Genomic DNA, 14,084 nt, shown 5'->3' with positions numbered 1-14,084 from the left:
AATGTAAGCACATTGACATTGACAAATATTTCATATCAGCTCAGATATAATGAAATATCGTTACGAGGACAAATATTTTGATATAATTAAACGATTATAACGATAATTGGAAACTCGAACTAGGAAATTCCCTGTAAGTATTATGAGCACCAGAGCTAAGAAATTTACTCAGGGAAACTGCGCACTTATATTAATAAAGATTATTTAAGAAATTGTAAGTAGATTAGTCGTGCGCCTGGTGGTCTAATTCCGACAAAATACGAATATCGCTTCTACACCTAGAGATAAAATGATCCCTGTGACATTTTGGACCGTCAATTCTCGAATACGGATTTCAGTAGCAGTATAGCTCGTCGTGAAGGAGTTCGTCCAGGGTAGTACCTACCTATTTCTGCCGCTAAGCAGTAATGTCAACATTACTGTGTTCCTGTTTTGAGGGGTAAGGGTGCTGGTGAAATGACAGGCACATGGGACTTGTCAACTTATGTCTCAGGGTGACGGGCGCAGTGGTAGTACCCCTCAGATCTTTGCAACTTATCGCTCTGGGTGGCAGTGTAACTGTTATGGACAGGCGTGCATCGGGCGCACGACTTGTTCGTCCTGTCACTTGATGTTATAAAAAAAACCGGAACTGACACGAATTCGACGTACATAGTGCGCAAAGGCTCTTCAAAACCGGAACACAGTAATGCTCACATTCTTGCTTGACGGCAGAAATAGGCGAGGTGGCAGTACTTCCGTGGACGAGCTCTTTCACAAGGACCTCTACTGCTACTAAATCTGTCCTTAAATGAGAACTTGATAAAAAGATATTTTGTCCCCATTTTCTAGACGATATTAATACTTTACTATTCATTTGAGATTCTATCACGTTACACGCCTTCAAAGGCAACAGGACAATAAATTATAATTAAGCTGAGTCTCTGTTAGCGAGTATATTTAACTGAAGTCAGAATAGAAAGGGAAACAAAAGCCAGGCGAGCTAAGCCATTCATTGTGGAGCCTTTCAAATCACGGCGAGACAAAGGCGTGGGTCGAACTAAACGGGCGACTGCAACTATTGTGAAATTGCTTAGCTGTAACAGAAGTAAATAATATAAAAGCTTGAAACCATTAGCTAATAGTTTTTTTTTTTTATTTCGGGAGTAGGTACGCGTTCATTTTTAATTAGTTGCTTTTTGGCTGTGTCCATTGTAAATAGAATATAAATCATAGCGTCTAAAAGTGTTACAACTTATAGAATTATAATGTTATAATTATTAATACAAAGATCAGAAAGAAACAATACATCTGGATTCGAACCAGCGACCTCGTTATATCGTGGCTGACGCTTTCACAACTGACCTACGGAACTAAACAGCCGGCCTTACGAATTCCTCCATGTGCTTGTTAGAGATCTTTGTTTTTAGTTTTTAACGGCTTTTTTGCCGTAGCGCCATCTGTAATATGATAATATAATGTTTTCAACTTCCGAATCTCATATAAAGAGCAGGTATATGTCATCAAATAAACATGAAAGCGTTGACCTACCAATGATTAAATGACAATATTACACTATGGTAACAGTCACAAAACTTGTAAATAAAATATTAGAGTTACTACATTATAGACTACGAGCCTCTTTATCGAGAAAGTACGTAAATTACAAACATCTACCGTCCACTAAATAAAAGGCAGCTAAGTGGCAAACGGTTAAACATTTTAAATAGCAAAAAATAGAGCACAAAATTGTCTTATAAAAACTAGTCAAAACTAGTTAACGTGTTCGACTTATCGGAACTTACCCTAACGATGCATAGCTGAAATATCATTAAACAGTTTCAATATTCTGAAACTGGGTTATGGTTTTTTTCAGATATCTCAAAAAATAATTTTGACAAATAGCCGCGCTTTAGTTAATGGACGGCAGCCATACGTTAACTACTCATAAAAATATTCCTGAGTTACATTATCCATATCAATAGAAGCTTTTAGAAAGCGTAGGTTGTCAATAACATACATTAAGTAATTTGTATTTACATACTTGTATATGAGCGTATACACTGCCGAATTTAAGAAATTATTATTCAATTACCGGATGATAGCATTCTACTATATTGAAGATTTCTAATAAAATTTACTTTTCATAATACTTATTAAATCTGTTACTGCTATAGTCTACTATTGTTTAATAATAATAACCCGCGCCCCTTTGGCCCTAGTGCGGGGCAATGAGCACTCATTGCCCCCACTCGGGGAAACCCTGCATCGCGGGCGCACATAAACAACCACAATTATACCCAGACCCACCAGAGAAATAAATGTAAACCATACAAATATTTGTCCCGGCACGGGAATCGAACCCGGGACCTCTGCGTGGTGGTCTGACATGGTAGCCGTTTTTACGTTTTATTAGGTTGCGTTAATTGGACAGCATGATTAAAGTACATTACAAATTATTCTATGAAAAGTTGGAAGAAATCTCTTTATGGGATAAGCTCGCCTTTGTACACAAATATTTAAATTGTTTCTGAAAATTTGTAAATTACTTTGTGGTACAATAAAGTGTTTAAATAAATAAATAAAAATTACATAAAAAGTAAGAAAACTTTGTATGCCACAAGGCGAATCACAGTGATTAAAAATTCATTCTTGTAACTACTTTATAACCTGTGTATCACAAAGAAATAAATGATATAAATGCTTTATTTCAATAGGACATCCGAAACTATAGAAGATTGTACGGAAACGAGTGAGAACCATTAGGATTTATTTTGTGAAAACAATTTTAGCATAGTCCATTTTTTGATAAATCATTAGTTTTCTACAAAAATTAACAATATTGACTTTTTTAATGATGATCAATTCAATTTGTTGTAAGGATCAGTATTGGAAGAAAAAAATCGCGTATATTTGTTTTCAAACATGTGCAGGTTAGTAAGCATTTTATAAAATATTTTTTTCATGTAATACGAGGATGCATGCATTTACTTATAAAACATACATAAGTAGGTAAATGACATTTTTATAAGAGAATATTGTGTGAAAAATTAAATTGAATTAGCTGTCTTTGCCGATTTTACAAAGAGCGTATTTTTCCACATTTTATTATACACACAATGAAATGCAACGCTAAAATGGCGATAATTTCAAACATTATCCCTAAGATAGTTTTATCAAATGACATCATATTTAGCTTCTGATCTCACGCAAGATACGTGAATTGAAATTGGTTTTCTTACATTATCCTTGAAGTGGCTTAAACTATACTTTACATTCTCTACGTTCCAATCCGGTTCAATTCAATTTATTGATCAGACTTCTACTACATTTTGAAGAAATCTCTCGCAATCTATATCTTTAAATGACTTTACCATTGAATAAAAAAGAACAAGAATCAACTTAAAACGCCATTAATTTTAACTAAGGAAATTTCCTCTTACGTCATTAATTGTCCGACGGTAAAAATAATAAATAGTCAAGTCTAACAGTCATTCAAACGCGATCAAACCCATATTCTGTTTTCGTGGCTTCTATTATTTTCAATATACTCGTATGCCAATTTAGAATGTTTCATGCTATAAATATAAATATTGAACATGTTTACCACAAATAAGTCTGAGTACCAAAGGCGATAGTGTCATGGTGAACGCGAGTGTGGCGATCCATCATTTTGGAGGCCATTAACGCAGAAGGCTTGAGGGCGCGGCGGGTCACGCCACACGCCGCCTAGTCGCGTGTCACGAATAACATAACACTGAGAAAACACTTTTAAGTCGATGAAAGCTTTCTTCAAACTCACTTTATTGCTGTCAACGCTGTGGTTATGTACCACCACATAGAGTGCTACGGCGTAGCGAGCTTTGTAGCGCGTTAGTCGCACAGTACTTGACCTCATTTCTATAAAAGAAAAACAAAATCCAGTCTTGTACGTAAGTTTTACACCGGCATTACATTTTCATAAAAATAGTATACTTAACTTGTCGAAGTGGATTGGTGTTGTAATGTGTGAAGCTCTTTCCTAAACTACTATTCGGAAATATCTACGGTGGGTCCATATTGGCGAAACAATTGATGACGGTCCTGTGACCACGGACCGATCCCACCGGCGGGCGGCGGCGGCGGCGACCGTAGGGCTGCGAACGAAAAATATCTCGTTATATAAATATTTAATGCGATGTAGGAGGGCAAGGCGGTATATTGAGAAACAGTGTGATAGCACGAGAATCGATATTCTACCCGTACCCAACCCTACGGAAACTTAAACTACACACCTCTCGGCTGACTATTCTCAAACGAAGCATGTTTATTCGTCTCAAGATAGCTGGATCCCCAGAGACCATTACGGAACGAACACACCGTTTACGCAATTGAAACATACTTCTTCTACGTCTAAATCAACTCATAACGAAAATACGCCGCCAGTTTTTTTTTTTTCAATAAAGAAGCTTCATTCAACAGTTAATGGACCTTTTGTTATCGGCCATAGCAATATCCAGTTGTACGTTCCTTTTTATCCACTAACGCACCTTTTTTTTAGTTTCGGGTTTTTTGCTCTAGGTCTAGTGTGTTAGAACTTAAAGGATGCTTTACAAAAAACAATACGGGAGTACTATCATCATCAAATATTCCTGTCGGGATTCTGAATTACAAATCTGTTACAGCGCAAACATTTATTTTATTGTTTTGAAGAAGGTTCACGTTGTAAATGTCTCGTGAATATAAATTCTTTTAGCTCATACTAATATTTATACGGATAGCTATTTAGTTAGTAGATATTGCTAGATAGATATTTTATTGGAAATATGTTTACTAGCATGGTCTTTGTTAAAAAAATCCGCATTGTGAAACAAATTTACCACAGTTTAACAGTAGATACTAGCTTTGAACAAACGTTTTTTAATTATTTTAGATGAGTTCGTGACTGGTTCTATAATTACCTTTTTAGGGACCGAGGGTACGGATAAACGTCTCTATTTTCTCATTTACGCACGAAAATCTTTACAAAGCAAAGACAGTTTCAGTTTAGAAATTAACTTTATCAGTTAAATTACTTTATTTGAAAGAATTCAGCAGCTTAAGCGACGTAGAAAGTACTTTGCTTTTATATCTAAACATTGTGTCTTCAACGAAGTAATAAGAAGTAATTGCTGCTGAATGACATTGGAATAGCGGTTCTTGTAAGCTGGATTAGTTCCGGGTCTGAGCAAAAAATCAATTTGTTGGCAAACGGCCATGCGCCTCTGCCGCCGCGCCGTGAATAGTGCACTCTCAGAGTACAGACGCAGGAAGATGCACGACACGTAGTGCCTACCTATATAGGTATAGTATCTTTCGAAATGATAAATATTTCTCTAAGCCATACAAAGGGGCAACGCTGCCAGCATCTTGGGCACCTTGCCGCGGGGACCCAATTTTATTCATATAATTTAATGATCCTAGTTTTACTTCCTAATATTTAAACTTTTATTGTACCTTATATTGTGATAATGTACAGGACTATATCACAATAATGAATTGTACTGATTTAGTTTCCAATTAAAAAAGTACACAATCAATGGAGAATTTGTACGGGGTGCAAATTTAAATATGTATTTTATGCTGACGTGAGCAAAACCTGTACGCCTAAGAAGATTTACAATACTCTACAACGACTTATGAAGTAATACCGGCGTGGTGCATGATGATTCAAATATTTCTCTTTTTATTTCTTTCTCTTTATCGTGTCGATATTTCTCTTTTTATTTCTTTCTGATTATCGTGTCGATGATATACACTGTAAGAGTAGTTACACCACGGCGAGTTTTAGCAGCAATGCAAACGCGTTCGTGAAACGCGCGATTGCATCGCTACACTTGCGATTTATAGGCGATTGCATCGATGCAAACGCGGATTGCATCGATGCAATCGCCTATAAATTGCTTGTATCGATCCAGTCACGCGCTTGCATCGCGTTTGCGTCGCTACTTAAAATCGCACGCGTGAGTAAAAGTAGACGATTAGCGATTGCATCGCTACTGCATCACGTTTGCATCGCGTTTGCATTGTTGCTAAAAGTCATCGTGTGTAAACGCTCTAATACTTACCTTCGTGGTGAAATGACTTGCAAATCAGCGTACGGTACGCGCCAGTACAGGAAAGTGATATATGTCGTTCGGGGAGGCTCTTTTCGTGCACCTCTTTATTTCTACTGAAAACTTTTAATAATTATGATCATTTACATTACAACAAGGCTTCGTCATTTATGACTACACGAAAATAAACCAGTGTCTACATTACGCCATGAAACTCTTTATAGAGTAAGATATAGAGAAGAATTCTATATAGAGTACATTTTCAAATTAGAGTTAATTAAATCCTTCACTTATCTGTGAAGTTTTGTCTCCAGACATATAAAATTGTAACTTTTCTATCCAATTTTAGTCCGGAATTGCGAATCATCAAACAAAACTTGGTATAAATCAGAAAAGTTTAATTACGTTTCGAGTTTTATGGGAGTCTAAGTCAGATATTATCATTTTATCGACTTGATATGATTTTTATTTATTAGTCTCATAACCTAGCATCAAGCTTGTCTAGGAACCTTCTATTCTTGTTGTTTGGGGGCAAAACTCGTTCAGTATAATAATAATAATAACGCACACATTTATAGCCCCGCACTAGAGAAACCCTGTATTGTGGCTGCCATGGACACACATAGTCAACGATAAATTACACCCAAACTCACGGGATAAATAAATATAGGCTATACAAATATTTCTCCCAGTCACGGAATCGAACCCGGGACCTCTGCGTGACAGAGCATCATGGTAACCGTTCGACCAAGGAAGCAGTTAGGCAGTGTCTTTATAAATAATAATTTTCGGAACAATATCAATATATCTATACCATTAATAAATGCTAAATGATTTCGGTATGTTATCAAGGGGTGCGTATAATCGGATTTAGGCCACAGCGTCTCGCGCCGTAACACGTACCTTCACAGCCTACGCTGTCGTCGTCGTCCCTGCGCCGCGAAGGCCTAAGCGGGGCCGGAAGGACGAGAGAGCGCCGCTTACAATATCCGGTTTGATCCGCAATATCGCCCTATATGGATTTGGGATATAAGAATATAATAAAATTCAATGATTATAACGTAACCGAAAAAGCTACCCCGATATTATACCGAAATGTTACTTTTCACTGAACATTACACTATTAAGAACGCAAAGCTGGCTATTACATTTTGTAACAATAAATTTTTACTTGTTTGTCTTAAGTAAGTACTGGAAGCTTTTGGTCTGATGATATAACAATTTAGCTGGTAAATAAAAAGTAATTTAACCTGCACACTCGAGCAATAAATTCGGATCATCTGTATTTAAAAAAGAAAGAAAGGAAATGGCGAGATGAACCCAGATATTCCAATTTCAATAACAATAGAGCTCCCTGTGAAATAATTCGTTCAAGGAAGTACCTATTTCTGCCGCTAAGCAGTAATATAGTACAGTACTGCGTTCCGGTTTAGAAGAGTAAGGGTGCTGTAGAAATTACAGGCGCACATGGTATTTATCAACTTATGTCTCAGGGTAACGAACGCAATGGCAGTGCCCCTCAGATCTTTGCAATTTAAAGCTCTGAGTGGCACGGCGACTACTATGGATATGCGTGCTGCTTACCACTCGGCACACGACTTGTTCGTTCCGTCACTTGGTATTATAAAATGAAATACATAATATGTACATCAAACGTATTTATTTTACAATTTCGTAGCAGTAGAGCTCCTTGTCCTTGTGAAACAGTTCTCTCTACCGCTATTGTATGGGGCGGGGTGAGGTTTATGCGCGTGGACGGGTATTGCTTAGTAGTCAACATATATAACATATTTCTTCCCACAGGCGGTAGTAAAACGACAACTACCTGGAAGACTCGTAATGCAAAGACACATTTTACCCTACACACGTCTGTCATCATTTTCTCGTCTGCAACAGACACGATATGTTTTCGTGGCTAGATCCGACAAAGTTCATGTAGTGTACAAGACCATTCATCTTTTCTGTAGCAGACACGTCGAAATTCGCGTGTACACGCGCCCTAAGGGTGCTTGTGAAATTGTAGGCACATGGAACTTGTCAACTTATGTCAGATCTACGATTTAAAGCTGTGTGGCATGATTACCACCAGGCGCGCGACTAACCTCATCTCGTCGCTTGATATCATAAAAAAACATAAACAGTAATAATACAAATTCTTAAATACTCTTTATTAATACAAGTGGGCCGTTTCCCGGAGTAAATTTCTTAGTTCTCTTACGCATAGTACAGCGAATTTCCTAGTTCGAGTTTCCAATTATCGTTATAATCTTCTACTTAATTATATAAAATTTTTCGTCCTCATCTTCCAAGATACCTAAGCGCTTACATTGTCTAATATTTCATTTCATTAGTAGCTTCCTTTATCTAAATGTAAGAAGTGCCGGAATGTTTACGAAAATAATTAAGTAAAACTTTAAATAGAGTATTTGCCAACTATAGACAATTAAATGTTTTTCCTTTAGCATTAATATATCCACATAAATTTATTGGCAAATATGAAACATTTTGCTTTGTTAAATGGAATTTTTGCTTATCTCAGTCGCAGTCATTGTTTTAAGAATATTTCGACACCTCCAATGAACCCTACGCCAACTTTATTTTTGGTCATTTTCTGTTATTTTTGTAAACAGCAATAAACAAATTATTTACTTAATATTAAGCTCGCAAATAATTAATTTTATGTAATTAATTTAATTTATTAATTAATTTTGTGAAAAATAAACATATACAAACAAAAAACAAAATTCAAAAAAATAACGAATTTTGTGCAAAAAATAAAGAAACAAAAACAAAATAAAAGCAGAACAGGTCCAAAAATTAAGTTGGCGAAGTGTTCATTGGAGGTATTGATTTTATCCGTAGGTGGAGGCCTGGAGATCTATGAGCACAGGGTATCCTAGTTTAGACTCTAGCATTTACAGGGAACAAATGTATTGGTTTACAACAGAATTTTATAATATTTTTACAGACTTATGTGTGAAGGAAATAAACTTCTTTATTATTATTATTTCAAATTTGTAGACAAGTTCATTTAAAAATAATTGGCAACACTAGTTTGTCATGTCACAACCGCACTGCTATCACACAAACAGTCTACTGATCTTCTTCTTTCTGTCCTTAACCGACGCTAGGTGGAATCGGCACAAAATGTATTTTTCTTCCACTCTCCTCCCCAATCAGCCATCATTTCCATACCTTTTTTATCCATGTCATTTTTCACATAATCCATCCATCTTTTCTTTGGTCTTCCTTTCCCTTTATATCCCTCCACATTCATACCTAACCCTATTCTCGTCACATAACGTTCTTCTTCCCTCCGCATTACATGTCCATACCACGATAACCTATTGCTCCTCATCTTTTCCGTCACTGGCCTCACTTTCAAACTCCCCCTGAACGATTGTTTCACTAAAAAGGGTCAGATAAGTTCCCTTTCGTGTTAATTGAGATATACAAAACCCTATTTTAGATTCATTTTCATGTGAGTTTATTAAAACAATAGCGACTTTGAGGCAAAATATCCTAATAAAGATACAACAGAGTTGAATGAAATGAAACTATTTTTTCGGATTAGAGGAACCTTAGATAACTCAGTTGTCGACCGATTCTATTTAATATCGTACGATTTATTTTGGTTTTTATTCACAATAACCGAAACGCACGTCAAACTGTCGTATTCGAAACTGAACCGAAATGACATCACTCCCGTACGATTATTTGAACTTCTCGAACGGCAAAGGCTATAAACGTTATTCCACAGGTTATCGAATGAAAGTTACCGAACGGCCTATTGTTTACAAAGCAAGAATTAATATGGAAATATCTTGTTATTTTAAACAAAATCTAAATTTTGTTCAATTTTATTAATTTATTTGTGTGCAAGACTAATGCATTCCTATATTTTACTCAGTGAACGCAGTTGGATAACGATATCGTATCCGAATCCGAATTAAAACGTTTAACTTAATAGCTCGGAAAGCGCCCTTCCGTTCGAGAACGATGTCCAAAAGGAATGATTCGGTTAAAATATCGAAAAGTTCTCGGGGTAAAAAATCGGGGTCCTGAATCGCGTATATTCGTTTTGTAACTGCCCACGGCTGACGTGACCATAGGATCTATGAAGGGCTCGAAACGTTGGTTTGTTTGAAAAAACGAATATACGCAATTTAGATCCGAAAAAATTATGTGTTATTGTAAAAAAAATAGTTTCATTTCCTACATGCAACTATCGCGAAAACCTAATAACTCGATAAAAGTTGAATGAGTGAGAGTAACAACACTTCTGTTATTTTTTTACCGACGTGTTAGATATAGGTACATACATTAATAAAGCTAGTAAAAAGCACAAGTTATATTCCAACATCGTTTCAAAACCTGGTACAGGTACATACCATCGCATGTAATATAAATAGCGACCGTAGAAATCAGTAACTAAATTAACTAACCCTGAAGGTACGTTTTAATCTAATAAATAGGCAATGACACTAATCGTATATCGCTTCCTTATCTCTCTCCCTCGAAGCTATATAAATGGGTGGTATCGTTACGAGCCCACTCACGGATGTTTTGCGCCCAACTTATCCCCGGCCAACTTGTTCCTTTTCAAAATTTTTTTATCATTATAGGTTACACTGGATATCGACCAATACGTAAGAAAACTTATCGACTCTGATGGTAAGCTACTCGCCTGTCCATAACAGTTACAGTGCCAATCAGAGCTTTAAATTGTAAAGATCGGAGGGGTACTACCACTGCGCCCGACACCGTGAGACACAAGTTGACAAGTCCCATGTGCCTGTAATTTCACCAGCTCGCTTACCCTTCAAAACCGAAACGTAGTAATGTTGACATTACTGCTTGGCGGCAGAAATAGGACTCCCGAACGAGCGAACGCGTCAATTTTAATGTGTCAAAATATACCCACCAAGTGTGCTAATTCGCTTACAGCGTCTACGTTGGTGAGGGGAAGTTAAGTACAATTATTTTTACGAATTAAATACTTAATATTATCGAGTTGTTAGGTTTTTGTGATTGTTATTAGGAAATGAAACTATTTTTCCGGATTTAAATCGCGTATATTTAGCGTAGCGTATTGTAAAACCTAATGTAGCGTAAATTGGAATGTTTTCTTTGTAAAATTAAAAATAAGGTATTTTATTAATAACTTAGTGTTTTTGTAACTATAGTGAAAAAATAGGGTGTTTTGCATTAATATTAGACATAACTGATTGATGACTGTACCATCTCAGTCAACCGTGACCATGGGACCTGTAGGTAAAGGGCTCCGAACGTCGGTTTGTTTCAAAAACAAATATACGTGGTTTAAATCCGGAAAAATAGTTTTATTTCCTATACTTAATATTATTTAATGTTTTTGGTGGAATATACTTAAATATGTATTAATAATAATAATAATGCAAATTATTAACTATTTGCTTTCAGTAGTAATTAAAGTAAGCAAACAACAAATAAAAAGAATAGTTATTTGTTATGTAAGGCTACAAAGTTGTTGTTTGATTACTGACGCGAGTGCTTAAATCTGAGCAAGCGAAGGATCCTAACATTTCAAAAATAGATTCCTGAGCGTAGCGAGCGTTTTAAGCCACGAGAAAAACACACAACTTTTCACCTCACTATAGCGAGGAAAATGGTAATAAGAAAAAGAGTTGAACTATAAAAAACAAAATTAGTTATCGTTGTCAATTTAAAGTCAACAATAATAAGAATAAAATCTAACAACGGATTTATATTACATAAATAATGTACCTACGATAAAGCGTAGTTGAACGTGTCATTATGTTTTTTTTTTCATCGAAAGAAAAAGTTAGGTACACCACAGTCCATCGTCAAGTTCCAATTTCAAAAACCTTTTCCACGCTAACGTGGAAAACGCTTTTGCGCGCAGATTTCTAATGAGAAAGAAAGCCTTTCCGAACTAGGGAAGTGAAAAATAATTTGTTTCAAACGCTGACGCGCGGAGCGACGATTTCGTGCGCACTATGAAACTTTTACGTATAATTGTTCCTGGGTGCCCACAAAAAAACACGCGTAACACTCGTGCAAATTCGCTCATAGCGAATTTCGCTGCAAGTTTCAGCGCTACTTTGTGGCTACCTTTTACAAATAAGATCATATATTTGTAATTGACGCTCGACGCTGACGTTTGTAGCGTCAAACGAATTCGCTAGGAGCGTCGCTGCTCGTGACTCTCGCGTTATTAGGTAATTGCTAAGTTAGAAATTAATTATTACGTCGTTTCCTTTGACGTATATTTACGTATTTTCCTTCTTCGGCTGTTATCTATCAAAAAGTCAAGGGTCAAATAATCGACAAATTTTAAAGTGCTGGTTTAATTGACGTTGTTAAACTTATGTTTCTTTTTGTCATACCAAGTAACGGGACAGACAAGTCTTGCACCTGGTGGCGCAAGCGACACGCTTGATGATCTGATCAAAGATCTGACGGACACTGCCACTTTGAGACATTGACAAGTCTCATGTGCCTGTAATTTCATCAAAACTTTTTTTTTAATCTTTTGAGTTTAAAGAAACATTTAGTACATCATATTTAAACGTGTTTTGGATAAAAGCGACAATGACTGTCGTAACGTACGTGGCATTGAGTGTATTTAAATTTTAAAGTGTAAAAGAAATGTCGTTGTCCCTACTATAATTGTAACAGTTTATTGTAAAATTTTATTTATAAGGTTCAATCAACAATACGAATTATTAATATTATAGGAATATCACATTCTAATACTAGAATTCGATAATACTATAAAGAAATTATTTTAGGATGAGACCAATGGGAGAGTTCGTCAATGCGCGGTCGGACATTACCGTCGGATGATTAGCGAAGAACTTAACGGCAGTTTTGTACGTACTTAGGGCCTTGAATTGAAAAATGGCACACGGGGATCATTGTAATATGTTTTGTAGGTAAATTGGAACGAAAACAGCTAGAAAAAAAGATTTATTGCTTTTAACCTCCCAAGACGAGGCCTACATCAAAATGTACATAATAATCATGTAAAGTCGTTCAAAAACAGACAATATTCTTCCTATAAGGAAGTGTGAGATAAGGACAGAAAGAAGATCATGTTAAACGCCTAGCGTACATTATAAAAACGAAATCGCATATAGAATAAAAAATAAAATAAAAAAACTTATATCTAGCTGAAATTGACCTGTGGGTGACGAATGTAAGGTCAATTTTCCATTTGCTTTGGGCGCCTGTCGTAACAATTGTGTTGCAAAAAATCGTCAATATTTTGTTACAAGCTAGATAGTTGCATGATGTTTTTTTGCTTAATAACATCAAATCTTCAATATATTATTACGTTTAGGTTAAAAACCAGTATTCCTATCAAAAAAAGCATAGATCAGATACTCATGATCCAAATAGGTGGGTACGCTAAAATCCGTCTGAACTGATGTGTTGTTGCTCACAAAGCGACTAGTCGATGCACTAATTTTAAATGCAAGGTAAAAGTTTGATGAAGATCCAAAAATTAAGTTTGGAAAATTATTCTAATAAATCAATCAATCGTGTCAAGCATGGCCGGTTCGAAAGGGATAAATTCCATATGGTCTTAGGGTATCTAGAAAAATACGTTTTTCATACTAAACTGAAGCATATACTTATATTTTACTACATTTCAATAATGTACTTGGGCATTTAATGCTTTTCTCATTGTAGTTTGCTGGGTTTTAGGAAGTTAACAATTTGCGTAGATTGTTAAAAATATTTTTTTTCTTTGTCAAGCAATTTGGATATAATACTTTTAAGTACGTATTTAGTATCTCCCTTTACTATATGTTTATTACCTTTTTTAAGTTTCGTGACTTCGAAAACCTGTCTTTCAAAGCACGCAATCCTCCGATCTGCCCTCGTAGCAACCTAGTTAACACTAACAGGGTAACTTATACTGCCACGTCTCCGTGTTCTCTTCAGCAATGTCTCCGACAACTTCGTGGCTAATGGGACAACATTACACTTTCTCACTTTGAGAAATAAAATCATGCCCGATGG

General features: G+C 35.9%; 1 protein-coding gene across 1 annotated transcript in view; it reads left to right on the top strand.

Annotated features, from left to right (window-relative positions):
* Positions 1-14,084, top strand: part of LOC113236300 (general transcriptional corepressor trfA) — a 70,792-nt gene that overhangs the window by 37,284 nt on the left and 19,424 nt on the right. The gene's annotated exons all lie outside the window — the stretch shown is intronic.

The sequence above is a fragment of the Hyposmocoma kahamanoa genome, unplaced genomic scaffold, assembly GCF_003589595.1.
Source record: "Hyposmocoma kahamanoa isolate Upper Pololo Valley unplaced genomic scaffold, ASM358959v1 102, whole genome shotgun sequence".
Taxonomy (NCBI): Eukaryota; Metazoa; Arthropoda; class Insecta; order Lepidoptera; family Cosmopterigidae; genus Hyposmocoma; species Hyposmocoma kahamanoa.
The sequence above is the reverse complement of the archived record's forward strand: the minus strand, read 5'-3'. Positions and strand labels throughout refer to the sequence as shown.